This window comes from Labrus bergylta, chromosome 3 (assembly GCF_963930695.1).
Source record: "Labrus bergylta chromosome 3, fLabBer1.1, whole genome shotgun sequence".
Lineage (NCBI taxonomy): Eukaryota > Metazoa > Chordata > Actinopteri > Labriformes > Labridae > Labrus > Labrus bergylta.
This window is the reverse complement of record NC_089197.1, coordinates 16204047-16218913: the sequence shown is the minus strand read 5'-3', so window position 1 is coordinate 16218913 and position 14867 is coordinate 16204047. Positions and strand designations below refer to the sequence as shown.

The 14867-nt window shown below is 39.5% G+C and overlaps 1 long non-coding RNA gene across 4 annotated transcripts in view; it reads left to right on the top strand.

Moving 5' to 3' along the window:
* Positions 1–7495, top strand: part of LOC136178585 (uncharacterized) — a 33132-nt gene extending 25637 nt beyond the window's left edge. For all 4 annotated transcript variants that reach the window (XR_010665962.1, XR_010665963.1, XR_010665960.1 and 1 more), the window contains one exon: positions 1885–7495. This is a non-coding gene — a long non-coding RNA (uncharacterized lncRNA). The remainder of the gene's footprint in view (positions 1–1884) is intronic.
* The last annotated feature ends 7372 nt before the right edge of the window (positions 7496–14867 follow it).

The following is a 14867-nucleotide window of genomic DNA, read 5'->3' as shown; positions in this document are numbered from 1 at the left end:
TGCCGTGAATGGTAATGCTCCCCATATGTTGCCATACCCACTCGTCAACCTCAGTGTCTGAACCTTTAACCCACCTCAGAGCTGCAGTCAGTCTGTTGGTGATCTTCCTCACTGGAGTCCTTCTTGTAAACTCATTCAGTTCTTCAGAATGGCTTGCTTTGCTGGGTGGATTTACACATGTGCTTTTCTCTATCTGTGGGTAGTGTGATTGTTTTTTAACTAAAGGCATCATTCGAGATTGTTTGTTGATTTGACAGTTAGGATCTTTTTTGTTGATCTGTTCAAAAAAGCAACATTTAATCCACTTTGATTCCTTGTTGTATATATCTTAAATGTCAAGATAAATAAGTACTTTTTAAAGGCAGTGTAGTGAGACATATACATGACTCAACTGTACAGCCTTCCCCCACCTTTGTCCCCTCACTGCTCCGCTCTGCTTTGTGTTTCCTGCTGTGACAGCTCTGGCCTTTAAGCTCAGCAGTGATATCACTTGTGCTTCACATTTTCACACAAGCTTAGTTAACATCATTTCATTGAGTGTCTGTCGCAGTGACTGACGGATGTTTTGACACTCTACCTCACCTCTAGCTCTACCTCATCGTTTAAGGGCTTACTTACAATAGCACAATACTAAAAATGTCAGCAGCTCAATTTAACTTTATTGGTTTTAAAGCCGATGGCTAAGGGTATTTTTATGGCACACATACTTAAATATCATACAGTGAGATAGTGCTGTCTAAATTGTATTGTACATTATGAGGACAAGGGCGGCACCTACACTGGAGAATGTGAAGCACACTCTTTATGGTGCACAATTTAAAATAAATGTATGTGCAGATAACGTACTTATCCTCATTTGTGGACCATTGTGTGCTCACACATGTGTGAAACGGCCATTTTGGCCAAATGGCAAACATAACAGACGCTTTCTGTTTACCTTATAATGCCAATACATCTGACACATGCTTTTTCCTAGCGTGGCTATGTGCTGCACATTTACTGAACTTTAACCCACATCACTGGCCAGTGAGCTATATTCTAACACCATTATGCACGTTTTGGCTTCCAATAATAATGTACTACTTTAGTTTATTATACCATATCTTAAATTACAATATAATAGGGCTCTTTTTTTACATAAACCTGACACTTTCAGAAGGTTACAGCCACTTCTGGGGAAAGTTTGTGTGTCTAGATAGTTCTGCACATTTTGTAATAACGGTTTTAAATCCAGCCTCTATTCTTTCACGTCATTTAGGATTATATTTGAGTCTTTCTGCCAATGTGTAATCCATCTGACTGCAGTATTACATCGGCCGTGATTTATTGAATGACCCCGAAGGAATCAGACTTCTTGTAACTAGCAGTGAAACAAGATTGCCCGACATAATCCCCTAAAAACAATCCCAAATGCCACAAAGCAGACTCCGTTCCATTCCCCCACAACACGTTGAACCTTTGAGAACTCCGATTCCCAGCGTACCCAAAATGAATTACGTTGTGGATTATCATGTAATTATGGATCTTTCCATAGTCTGATAGAGCAGGAAAATTGAGTTCTGAATATTTCATAATGCATGGCACCATCTTTGTTGAGGAAATTATTTAGGGGAAGCATGCTCATTTGCAGAATGGAAAGGTTCAGAGCGAGGCGCCAGAGAGCAGTAATTGGAAATCTCCAGTGAGTCAAAGGAGTCATTCATAGATGAGCATATCTACTCGATAGCCTCTCATTCAGTGCACCATCAATCCTCTGTCAGACACCCAAAACCTATCTATCGCCATCCAAACCTAACAAACCGTTGTTATATATGTCATAGGTGACACACAGATACCACACATATACATACAATTTGACCTTATGTGCACTTCCTTTTCCTACAGATGAGCCTAGTAAGCTGACGGCCACAGCCAAGAAAATGGTAATTACTGCTCAGACTCACCTGTGACTTTGAATTTAAATGCAATATTGTGCCATTTATTAAAGCAAACATGCATTCTTAAGGAAGGTAAGTGAAGGTAAGACCCAGAGACAAGTACTGGTACCAGCATCAGACACAGCATGGTGACAAAATATCAACATTACCAGGGAAAACAAAACAACTTAAGCTTGGATAAATTACACACTTTATGTGAACACTCTGACTGAGATGTAAAAGAACAATTTTGTCGCCTCTAGAAAACATATGCAGAAGTGCCAGCTTTGAAAAATGTCATCTTTAAAAGGCAAATCTAAATGTCAGAGAGACAGATACTTTACACATAGAGACCGCTGCCTTCTGGGCCTAACACAGAAAAGGCGTGAGAATAATATTTTTTCCCAGTTGAAATGAACTGCAATTACCCAGCATCAAGCATACAAAGCTCACACTTACATAGCCTGGAGACGAGCGCAATCAGAAAGAACAGGGAGAAGAATGGGGTTTCATGTCGCAGAGAAAAATAGAGACTTTACTATGTAACAGTGTGCAACATGCTGCTGAGATGTTATGAAGTGTAATGAATTTACAGATAAACACATGACATTCTTACTCAGCAGAAAACATTTCAATGATTGTTTTTTTCTCATTTTTGTAATTTTCTAATAAATGAAAAATGTAAAAGTATTCTTAAGCAAAATAACTCTTATTTGATGCTTCCAAAATGTTCATATACATATGTTGTCTTTTCTTTTTTTTTCAAATTTTTGTTTTCTTTTGCCCCGGTGTCAGAGAAACAAAACCCCCCTTTCCACCAAGCGGTCCGGTCCAGTTCAGTTCGGTAGTGTATTATTGGCACCAGTAGAGTTTATTATTGGCATTTGTACCGTCAAAAGTTGGGAATGGTATCAAAATAAGGGATCTGTACCGTCCTACTTTTTGGTACCCTTCTGTTGGGGTGCCGATCTGACCCTTAAGGGTCCCTTGTTTACTGTGTCCTGGTTTTCTTCTTCGTTGAACTTAATTAATACTTGGCTACACTCAGTTGGGCTGCTAAGATGTCATAATATTACAGAGCTGACGCAGCTAGCTCCATCTGGCTTACACTCCGCTTACCAAATAAGGTTGTGGAAACACAAGCAAATTCAGGGTGTACCGAACTGTACCAAACTGTACCGAACCAAACTGGACTGCTTGGTGGAAACGGGGCTAAAGCTCACACTTAGCGAGGAGAGCCTATTCAGAAGTCATGCATGCTCTTAATGGTTATAATGGGTTTGTGATCAAATAAATGCTAAGTTTGTGATCATTCTTAAACATTTACAAACAATCCCCATATTGTAAAACTACACAAATGATCCCCATTAGGACAAATTTTAAATTATATAAAATGTTATACTATGTCTTACCAATTTCCTCTTTACACACCAACCTCTAATTCATTATTGCTGTTTACAAATACATGAATAAACATGAATATGTTGTTGCAACCTAATAGCGTAGTAACCGTTTATAAAATTGTGCTTCTGATTGTTAAATCTAAGAAGTGAGTCCCAGAATATATTGTACTGAGGACTGGAAAGATCCCTGTGGTTATACCATAAATCAAAGTTCACTGGACTTTCAAGACGTTTCAGAAGATGACATTTTGAGTTTTTTTAACCGTACTCTTGTTTGGAAGTTAGTGCGTGTGCAACTTCTTGTGTGATTGAGCAGACTTTATTCGTGCATGGGCGAGTGTTTTGTTTTTTTTGGCACGGGGTCACAACTCCTGCCCAGAGGAGAGCCCAGATAAAGCAAGTGGAGCAGCAAGCCCTGTTTAGGTCTAAATTTTGCATGCTGGTGAATGTCAGGCTCATGAATAAGCAAAGCACGGATCCAAGCCCTCTTTGCTCCTCAGTTTGTTTTGAAGTTTGGCAGTATGGAAAATGTCGAGACTTCTCAGTGGGGAGTACCAGCGGAGGCCTGATTGGGTGGATTCAACCTCATTTTAATCGTCAGTTGAGTTCATGCAGGTAAAAGGCTAAACAAAAAGCGGAAAAAAAAAGAGGAACCAAAAGATTGATATGGAAGAAAACTGAGATGTGAGCAGAGATGACGACAGAGGTGGAGAAGAGGTAAAAACGAGGACATTGAAGACAGCTCCCTGTTTCCTTTGTCTGTTTCCTCTGTCCTAGATCATGTGGTTTTTAAATAACTGTTTGAGGTCATGTGTCAGGTCAGGATGAGCTAATCTTGACTCTGTGACAAGAGGGCACCTTCAACCCACGGGGCATTTAGGTTTCTCTTCAACCCGACTGAGAACCACCGGGCTCTTCTCTTAGCATGTAAATGAGACGGGAACAAATGTCCCATCACTTCTGGGGCTCCATGTCCCAAAGTGCCTAACACTCTTCCTGTCAACCCCCCCGACTCCAGCTGCTTCAAAAAAAAAACCCTCCCTCACTCTTTTTTCATCCCTCTTATGTTCTTTAAATGAGCTTTCCAACTCCACTTCTTTCTCGCAATTCAATTTTACAAGGCCATTATCCTGGGTGTAATGTGGAGGTTAAATATATCGGGGCAGACGTTATGTGAAAATAATTAGTGCTAATGAATAATGCACTCATTCAGCTGATGAAGGATGGTTGGCAGGGTAATGGAGTGCAAGGGAGGGGCCCCTCTGACAAATGAAATTAAAATATTTAAACACTGTTTTACGATATTACCGGGCCCTCGCACTCTTTCCCCGTTACCTACTCGCTGCGTGGAGCAGTCTGGCCATTATGTGACATGATAGTTGTGCCATTACTCATGCACCACATCTGTCTCAACAATGACAGAACCCAGACACAAGGCGGAAACATCCCCTCAACACACTTTTACAATACCGCACTCCACAGCTAATCATCCGGCCCTGATGATCGCTTTGAGGACATCATAGACGCCGATGCTATCGACAGCTGCTGTCCGTCTGCCAGATTATATTTCCTTTCCTTTATTTATTGCCACCACACTCATCTGGACTCTTACAACCTCATTCCGCACCCGTCACGTGTCAATGAAGAATGTGCGGTTTAAATCACCCAGTTTACAGCACCCTCCGAGCCAATTGGCCATCTCTAATCAATAACGGTGGACGAGGAGCTCGGTGTCTGATAAATGGCAGGGCATCAACGGCATTTCATTAGACGTGATGGTGAGATGAAGGGAGAGGAGAGTGGCCGTTGGCAGAGGACAGAGATGTCATGAGCTAATAACATAAAGAGTCTCTTCAAGTTTGATGACACTTCAGATTGATCAGTTGAGCCGGTTTAGTAGAAAGTTCTACTTCCATTGACTTTTGTCATGTGCGCCAAGGTTTTAAACACCCTCTCTGCAGTTTCTGTTGACATTCTTAAACAATGACAGTTAAATGAAATTTCAACACATTTCAAGCACTTCACTGTTGAGTGCATGCTTTGCTGACAAGAAGAAAAAAAAAGTTTCAGTCTCGCTGAACTCCACTGGTGTCAAATTAGCAGTCACTGAAGCTGTTTTCTCCACCTCACTTAGAAAGACATAAGGTTACACAACACCAAAATATCACTTTATTAGATTTCTTTGGTGGTGCTTACGGTGCTTAACATTATACTGTATTTAAAGAGAGTATGACAGCTGGTCTGTTAGGCCGTAGGCTAAGTTTGGCCCTTAGGTGCTACTTTCAGCTAAAAGAAATGTTGCGTACAAATACTCTTAATCTAAATGTATTCACTTGCTCACATTTTCTCAAGAAATGTGCTTAATCATAAAGTAAAACTGATGCTGATTTGAATGTCATACATTTTGCAGGTTCTGAAATAGACCAAAAAATACTGACAAATTGACCTTTCCATAAAGCACACAGGGAGCATGGGTAGGAGAGCATCTTTAGAATGGTTTTTGAAAAGAGAAATTCATCTAGATTGGTTTAAAAGATACGTCACCGCTGTGAGGACCACAAGTGAAGTTCCATGACCATAAAGTGGAAGCAAAACATAGATATTTTAAAGCTTTTTGAAAAGTAAAAAAAACTATTGGCATTGGTCACTGATACTGAAGGCAACAATGAATGGTTGATTATTTGAAATGTTTTGAAGACACTTAAAAAGGCTAGAAAAAGAAGCAAAATGCCAAACTGGACCTCAGATTAAGAATCAGGCAAGTAAAGTCAGGGTTATGTTCAGTTTTCACAGGACAATGGCTATCTGCTAGAAAAAGTAGTGCTGCCCTTTCCCCAGAGAGCATTGCAGAGAGAACTAAAACGCCGAACGCAGCCACATCTGACAACTTCCTCTTATTAATCCCATATTTTGCAGATTGGCACCATGTACATTTGACTTGTAAAACAGACCTAATTACTGGGAGTGTAGCGTGCAAGCCACACATCAAACAGTACGTTACAGTAAAAGCTTATGATCTCAGTCGCCTTCTCTCTCCTTTTTTTTCCCCCTCCCTCGCCTCCACTCACCAGAAACACTGATTATAACAGGGACATTAAAAGGGAATTACAGAGAAACAATTTACACTTAATGTAGCAGTCATATGAACAGGGAAGAAGGATGGACAAAGATATAGGAGTATTAATAATACATGCTTTAATTAAGCAGCTGGGAATGCATGGAACAGGATCAAGGCACAGAGAAAGAGAAGGGCGATGTAGTGAGAGCAAGAACAGACAGCCGAACGAGAGAGAAAGTGTAACAAACGAAAGGGGGTTAAAAAAAAAAAAAAAAAGTGGAGGTGGGAGGAGGAGGATCGGAATATGTTGCTGTGAATTTTCTGTGATTCATGGGCAGTAAATATGCAAAGCCTGATGGCCATAAGGCAATCAGAGGAGCGCCACTCATCTACATGTTGCACAGTGGGCCATAATCCATCTGAGGGGCACGAATAATGATAGCAAGAAGCAGGAATAAGAGCAGGGTCTGTTTATTACCTCCGACAGATCCATAATGCATACAGATGTGAGGCGGGCAGGCTGTAGCCTCTGGCCACAGAACTCCAGTGAAAAGTGCAGACAGTAATATTGTTTTTTTTTGTCTAATGAAAGACAATCTGATTTAAGCATCTATTAAGGCATATAAGTCATGTGATATAAAGTTTTAGAACAAGTGCTTGAGCTATAATGATCGCTGTGCAGAAGTGGACATAAAAAGTGAAGAGGAGCTCGTCTCTTACCTCACAGGCAACAGTAAAGTCACTAATTGATTATGTCGATGTTGAAATATGCCGTACAGTGATACATATAATTTGATCCTTATGTGCACATTTAAGACTTTAACCATCATTAAGGCTAAACGACCTAAACAGGCGTGAACTGTTCAGGTCCCTCAGCAGTGGAAATCCAACTTTCTGCATCCGTTTATTTTTTTTGTATCTTTTTGAAATATGTGTTTTCATTTTTAGTCTATCATAGTTGTACGATATTTCCTCTTTTATTCTTTATATCGTTCTGTTTTAAATTTTCATTTTTAACATTTTGTAGTGCCTTTGTAACATTGGTTTTGAATAGTGCTATACAAATAAAGTTTATTATTATTGTTATTACCTTTATGCCAGTTGTAATAAAAGTCTGATTTTACCTCTTGTTGACACTGTGTTTACTTTTCTTTATTTGCAAAGGGACAGACAGAAAATCAAAGTCCCTCAAACACAAAGAGTCTGCGTTCCCGTCTCCTCATGGAGGACATTAACACCAGGATCCTACTGGTGCTGGAGTAAGTAATAAATTGTGGTGAACATTGATAAACTAATGCAATTACCTGCAGGGCAAGCGAGTCAGCTAATTTAAAGATACCAGGTTTGTTCATGCGGTGGGAAGCCTTGAATGAGCCCCATGGGTGAGAGATGGCACCTTTATTACATCTGAGAGGTCAGCCTGGTAGCACTGTATTAGGATTGATCTTTTGATCCCTGCCTGGAACCCCCACATACTGTACCGACCCCATCTGGCTGATGAAAAAACGCTTATCAGGCGCAAAGGGTTAACTCTGCTAGCCAGGCAGCCTAATTGAGCACCACACATCTCAGCTACACAGCAGAAACAGGAACCTAGAGGGTCGTAACAAGCCAGCCGTGACTTATTCACATAATAAACCGAGCAGATATCTAAATGAGCCATTGAGCTAGCCAGAGGGAGGGAGGCCATTAGGGCGCGTGGACCATGGGTACATATTTGTATATCTACAATTGCCCTATCATTTGCATACACTGCTGGCTATAGCGATGTGTGTCTGTGCTTGTACCCAGGGGCCTAATGACACAACAGAACGACTTTATAGTCACTCACAGAATCCTAAACAAGTCAGAGCCACGTTCCCTTTATCCCAAAAAAGAAACGCAAAAAAAGTGATATACGCTACGAGTCAGTCAGTTATATAGTTTTTAAAATCTATATTGATACAATCACTTGATTTACTTCCTGTGATCATATATACCCTGCCCTTAAAACTTATTTGAGGGATGGAAACAGTTATAATAGATAGTATATGAATCCTTCAGAGAGAATCAGACCGTCACAAAAGGTACAATCATCTAACTCTGAACATAAAGACATTTACACATGTAAAAACTGAACATAAAAAAGTTTCTTAAACATAATTCAACTTGCAAATAAGACTACAAAAGATATCTAAGAAATGTTATCGAATGTCCAGTGTGCAAAAGTGTCTACTAATGTATAAAAAATGTATTTAAAAACACCTCAATGTATAAAGATATTCATCAAAATAAATGAACAAATGATCGTATAAACATAGGCTTTTGTAACTGAGTTGAATGAAGAGTTAACCTTCGGTGGGAAATTAGCTCATCTGCTTGATATCACTCAATTTGTTCATTATGAAGCTACTACTCGTTGCCAGTTAGCTTAGCATTACAACAGAAATCAGAGGAGTGGTTCAGCTTAGCTCCGTCTAAAGGTAACAAAACAGAACTACGGGCACATTTATAACTCTATGATTAACACAGTTTAATTTGTTCACATAGAATAACAGGTATTTTAGAGTTCTACCTTCTTTTGTTCAACCAGGACAGAAACAAACTGACAAAGATAGATAGAAAGTTAGCCTGGAACAGAACAACTCTGTAAAAAGATGAATGTTCTTTTGGTTATGCTTTTCCAGTTTCATACAGATTAGGAGCCTTGAACAGTGACTCTCCCTGCTTTCGTCTTTGTGCACACCAGCTGACAGGTAAACCATACAACTGTAAACATCTGAGCTTTCATGCTGTTCACACCTGGATCACTTGACAGCATATATTAAAAACTTTTATAGGCTAATTTAAAAACAAAATCAAACACTATTGACTGACGGCTCATCTCGATTAAGAATTATTTATCTGGTGAAATTGAGAGAAGTACCATAGCAGTGTCTGCTGAAGCTTGTTTCTTTGTTTAGCTGAATAAAAGCTAACTTTGATGAATCCATGCTAAAACAAGTCAAACATAAAGAATAGAGGCTCTAACTACCAAACAGTTTTTTTGGAAATATATGTCTACACACTTAGGACATTGTCACATTACATTTATAAACAACATACATTAAAGTCTATTTCAGTGTGCTCTATAATAGCAGGAGTAACAAACAACAAATTGAGGGCGCGTTCAGCATGCTTGAATTCTCAATAAAACCTTTGATGCTGCATCGTTAACGTGCCGTTGTGCATTCTTTTATGTGTCTGTGAGGCTATGTTGCTTAGCTCAAACAATAACACGATGTCACTAATCAGCAGAGTCTAGTGGTAATGGGTCAAGGGTCAGCCTTTAATGTGACCTCTGACACATAATTAAATTGCCATCTTTAACCTCAGTTACAGCCTGTCACAGAGCATTGGATTACATGCTGCAAATCACTCAGCCAATCAATGACAGGAGTGGGGGCAGGGGGCGGGGCCTGCTCTGTCCCGTAGTGTCCACACAGAGATTGTCTTTAATGGAGTTGAACTGTACACTGATCATGTTAGTGTACAGCGTAATCAGATTGTGAATGGCGTCCCATAAAAGCGCACGCTTGTACTAAATGAGAATAGTGGACTGAAGATAAGACATCAGAGGGCGGCTCATTGTGTCCGATCACATCAATGGTTTCTACTTTAGCTGTCAGTCAATAAAATGTAAGACAAGGAAGACAATACTTTGAATGTATGTCATATGAAAGCAGCTATGGTGAGCGGGCTTTGTTTTTAATCAAACCTTATCCACAGGTTTGCAGGGTCCTGATATTGTCTCCACATGTTGGTTTGTTGACACACGGTCATGACTGTCTGGGATACTTAAATAGAACAGCGCCATTGTTAAAGCTGGAACTTTAAAATTGTGGCGCCCCCTGTGGACAAAGTAGGAACTCTTATCTTTTTGCTGATCTTTTCCTGTACATGTGTAACTATTCTTTTCTAAAGAATATTGTCATCCTGCTGTATTTAAACATTCAAGCATATCACTTGAGATGACTCTTTGCTGTGGAAAATATAAACAAAGAGAAGACTGTGTTGTAACTCACTTTGTCTGATACCTACCCTATGCCATTTACAAGTATTTCAACTACTTTGAATACATGATCAATATTGTTGCAAATTGTCTGGTTTGCTTTTGTTAGTCATAAAGAGGCATCAGAATGAAACATGTGCTGTTTGAGGCTGAGCAGTTGTGTTTGAAAGGTTTTTAGTGCTTTGTCACTGAACAGCTGCCTGCTGTGGCAAGACATCGTCCTTATAGGAGCAGTAAGATTGAACCCAGAGCAAGGAGATGAGAGATGGACAACTAAACAATAAACTGGAGTTCATCGAGGGGAGCTGTTGATTATAGGTAAAACAATCATGGCAATCAATCGAGTATAAATTCACACAGGAAGGTCAGAAACAGTCAGTACAGTCTCCGGTACAGGAACAATTGTAACAATAGAATCAAATAATTACACAAATAAGTTACATACAACAATCATTCAATGAAGGTCACAACTCAGCTGTCTGATTCTTTCTAGTATGTAGAAGGAGAAATAATTAAATATTCATATTTCTGATTTTTTTTTTTTTAAATGGTAGAAGAGCATTTAGCATAGTAAGTATGTATAAAACAGATAATATCTAAACTTGTGTTAGTTGGGGGTTGTTTCTAGTAGATGAACAATGATGAAATCGTGAAACAGACTGTGGATCATCTTAGATTTATTCAGCCATGGTCAGACAATATAACACACATGGCTGACAAAGTGCGGACCATCGCTGACCCATGCTGACCAAGGTCTCACAATCGCTGGCAATCATTGACAAACATTGGCAAAGTGGCAAAGTCTTCATCTTCACAGTGTTGCTTATATTCTGCTAGAAGGTACAGCCCACAAATTCCTGGCTGCTTTGTTACAGCTCTAAAAGGCTAGAAAGAAGACATCACCTATCAGACATATACATTTCTTCAGCCTCAGAGTCACATTTCCTTTTCAGCTGACTAAAGACACTTGGCTCCAATTCAAATATAACTGCTGCTATGAGGTCTCTCACACAGATGTATTACAGTTTCACAAACCTAAAAGAAGAATTACTCTTAGATGGTTGACACAATTCAAAGATATATCCACAAAATTATCAAGATGAATGAATTCATGAAAATACGTACTAACAGCTTGTACATGTAATTATGCAGAATAGTACTGCTGGTGCTTTTACTTAGAGGATCTAAATATTACTTCTGGTTACATGTATGGTGGGATCAGTATGGTAAAAATGAATAAAAAAGGGATATTATAAGCTGTATAATTGCTGTCTCAGGGGATACTGAAACTGAAAAGTAAAAAATCTGAATTTATTTCCTCCAAGTTTAAAATATTTTCAGTAGTAAAAAGAAACTGGGTGCAGCATCATGACTAAAGGAGATTTATTGTGACCTGCAGGTTCAGGGCAGACGTGTGTTGATTTATTGATGGTGCTTCCCTGCTAGCTTGGTTACCTGTGATCTGTGGTCAACAGGCAAGGTTAAAGGGCTTTGAAATGTCCAACACAGCAGTATTTTCCAACACACTGAGCATGATGGAGAGAGCTTTTAGAAGGAACAAAAGTGCTTTTGTTTTATAGCTGAGAAAATAACATGGATTTCATTTATGAACCACCAAATTTTTACTGGTGCAGCTTTACAACTCAGGCTGCTGTCTCTTCACATGCGGGCATCAATTCTGCACCAAAAACTTCAGCTGGTGTTACGGAAAAAAATGCATCCCCAAACGCGACTGATGCTGAATGACGACGCTGATTATGATTAAGGGGCTGCTAGTTTTGTTTCAAACTGTGCCTTGCTTTGTGGCTGGGGGCCTTGTGTTGTTTAAAGGGTATAAATACTAAATTAATCATGCTTTGGCTCAACTTGCCAGGGACTGAAATTTGCTTATGGAGGCCCATGATCACATGAAATATTAATGGCTTTACAGTGAAATGGTATTGTAGCGAAGGGGGCAAAGCACAGAGTCGTGTGTTGGGTTGGGTCACGGTTGACTTGAGATCATAAAACACTTTCACCTTTAATGGAAATGTGACGTACAGTAAGTGACCAAAACCCTGTGTTATTGCACATCATCTCTCCATTAGGGCCAATTTTGTTCGCATTATTCTACAAAATTGGTTAAGTGGTAATTGGCATTAATTGGCATGTAGCCGTGGTTTTTCTGTTGTGCAAATGTGCAGATAATATTCAAATGAATCTGGATGAATATATAACAAGTGTGTAGGCTAATGTTATGCATTTTCCTAGTTGTTGTGTATCCATGTGACTGACTTCTTGAGCCCCAGAGAGCTTCTAAAAGAAACTAACAATCACTTCGGCTGACAGACGACAAATTTCAAAGCAAACAAAAGTGAGACTTTGAACACACTTAACACCCCCCCCCCACTCCCCCACCCACCCCTCCTCTCCATGAAACACAATTACAATTCCATCTGCCTACACAAAACCAAAGAGAGACAAAAATATTATTACAGCCCAGTCCATATTTTCATGCCATTCGTCTCCTTGACACAAATCAGAAAGAAAAGATTTATATAATGGATGACACGGCGGCTGTAAACTTGTTAGCCCATATTTTCTGAGCTCACACAGAGCAAATACACATCTTCTTCCCACTGAGACACAAAGGGAGGCACACGCACATCCATGCATGCAGGTCACATCAGACAACATGGGGTACTAGATTTTCCCGTGACATGTTTATACGTGTAGCAGTTCCACAAAGTGCTACTAAACAATTGTCAGGAAACGTGGTTATTTGTGTCAATCAAACCTGTTAAAAGTGCAGCAGCTTGTTTGATCACAAATGACACCTGTGCGAGTTTGGTGGCTCCACAGTAGGTATATGGGACGACAGGAGGGGGCATTTAATTCTCCCATACTGAGACAGAGCGGCGATGGGAGGTGTTTTCCAGCATTGGCATAGGGGATAATAAGGCTTAAATGATAAACAGAAGATATTCTACAAGAGCAAATCTGATTTCTCACAATTATCTCTGCAAGCTTGACAGGCACCAGGGGTGGCCCAGGAACACTGAACTGGTGGACACTGATTGGGTTATTTGTCCTTTTATTCTTGGTTGAGGGATTGTGGGAGCTGCACCGTGGAGAACCTCTCTGCAGGTGTAACCCCATACAGAATGCAAAATCCCTTTTACCAAAGAGCCACGACTTGTTCTCACTTCTAGTATAAACTAAGCAGAGAGTGTGGTGAGGAAGTAAGTTTTTACTTGTGTGAGGTGAGTAGAGACATGCATGCCTTTTAACATAATATCACAGCGGAAAAAGTGTAGCCTATGTGCAACAAAACAAAAATCAAAAGGCTGAGTTTCATTTAGCTGCTTGGTCCTTGTGTTGGCCATGCTGGCTCTAAGCAATACTGAATTGTGTTTATGACAATGCATTAGAACAAATGCTGCCTTAACTTCTGCAATGCTTGCAGGAAAAATACTTGTAGGAGAAACGCAGGTTGTGCAATGTGGAATCAAAGGAACAAAAAACAATCTATAAAATAATTTGTCAAGTCGAGTCACTAACTCCTTGTTCATGTCACTGACCTCCTTGCAGCCACGTGGTTATTCTGGGGCCATATTTGTTACACAGATAGCTTTTCTTTAGTGGTAAACGTCCTATAGGCTTTATGTAAAAGCTTACAGGAAAGTAAGGCCGACATTGAGGACTTGACGTTGACTTCAGTAAATTGAATATGATATGAGTTGACATTGCTGGCTTTGTGAAAGCAAGATGCACATACAATCGAAGACATTTTTAATTGTTATCACTCATCTTATAACAAATTCAATCCTTTTTATTTACATTGAGTTTATGTGTGAGGTTTTGTTTAGTCTGATTTTGCCAACACTTGAGCTGGGGAAAATACATTGATGTTCAGTGTACCTCTGAATCAATAAAATGTTTAATACAAGTTTTAGGTTTGCTTGCTTCAGTATTAATCAACCTGAACACAACACAGCCCCACAAACGATGTGATGACTAATTAGAAGTTTGTGTTAACTTTTTTTTTTTTCCTTTCTTGTAGCTTTTTCTGTCACCAGTATTAATATATGTCACACATCAATGTCTCATCAGCTTTTGATTGATCTGTCGCACCTTTTAACAGGAATACATTTTTTTAAGTGATACCATGTAGCACAGCACACCATTAAACGGCGAACGAGGTTCTAAATGTCTAAATAAAGAAAACTTTAAATCAGTTTGCATTACATTTACCAAGAGATGGCTAATGAAATATGAACAGGCCATCATCCCACATCTCTGATTCCTGACTACACAGAACTAATTTTATTCCTTCGTAGATTTGTAGGTATACTTATGTGTTTATGTTACATGTTTGCGTTCTGTCACACTGCTTGGGACTGGGACAACAGCATTGGGTCTTTTCTATGTATGTAGATACATGAGACAAATGACAAGTACATGGAGTCTTCACAAAAATC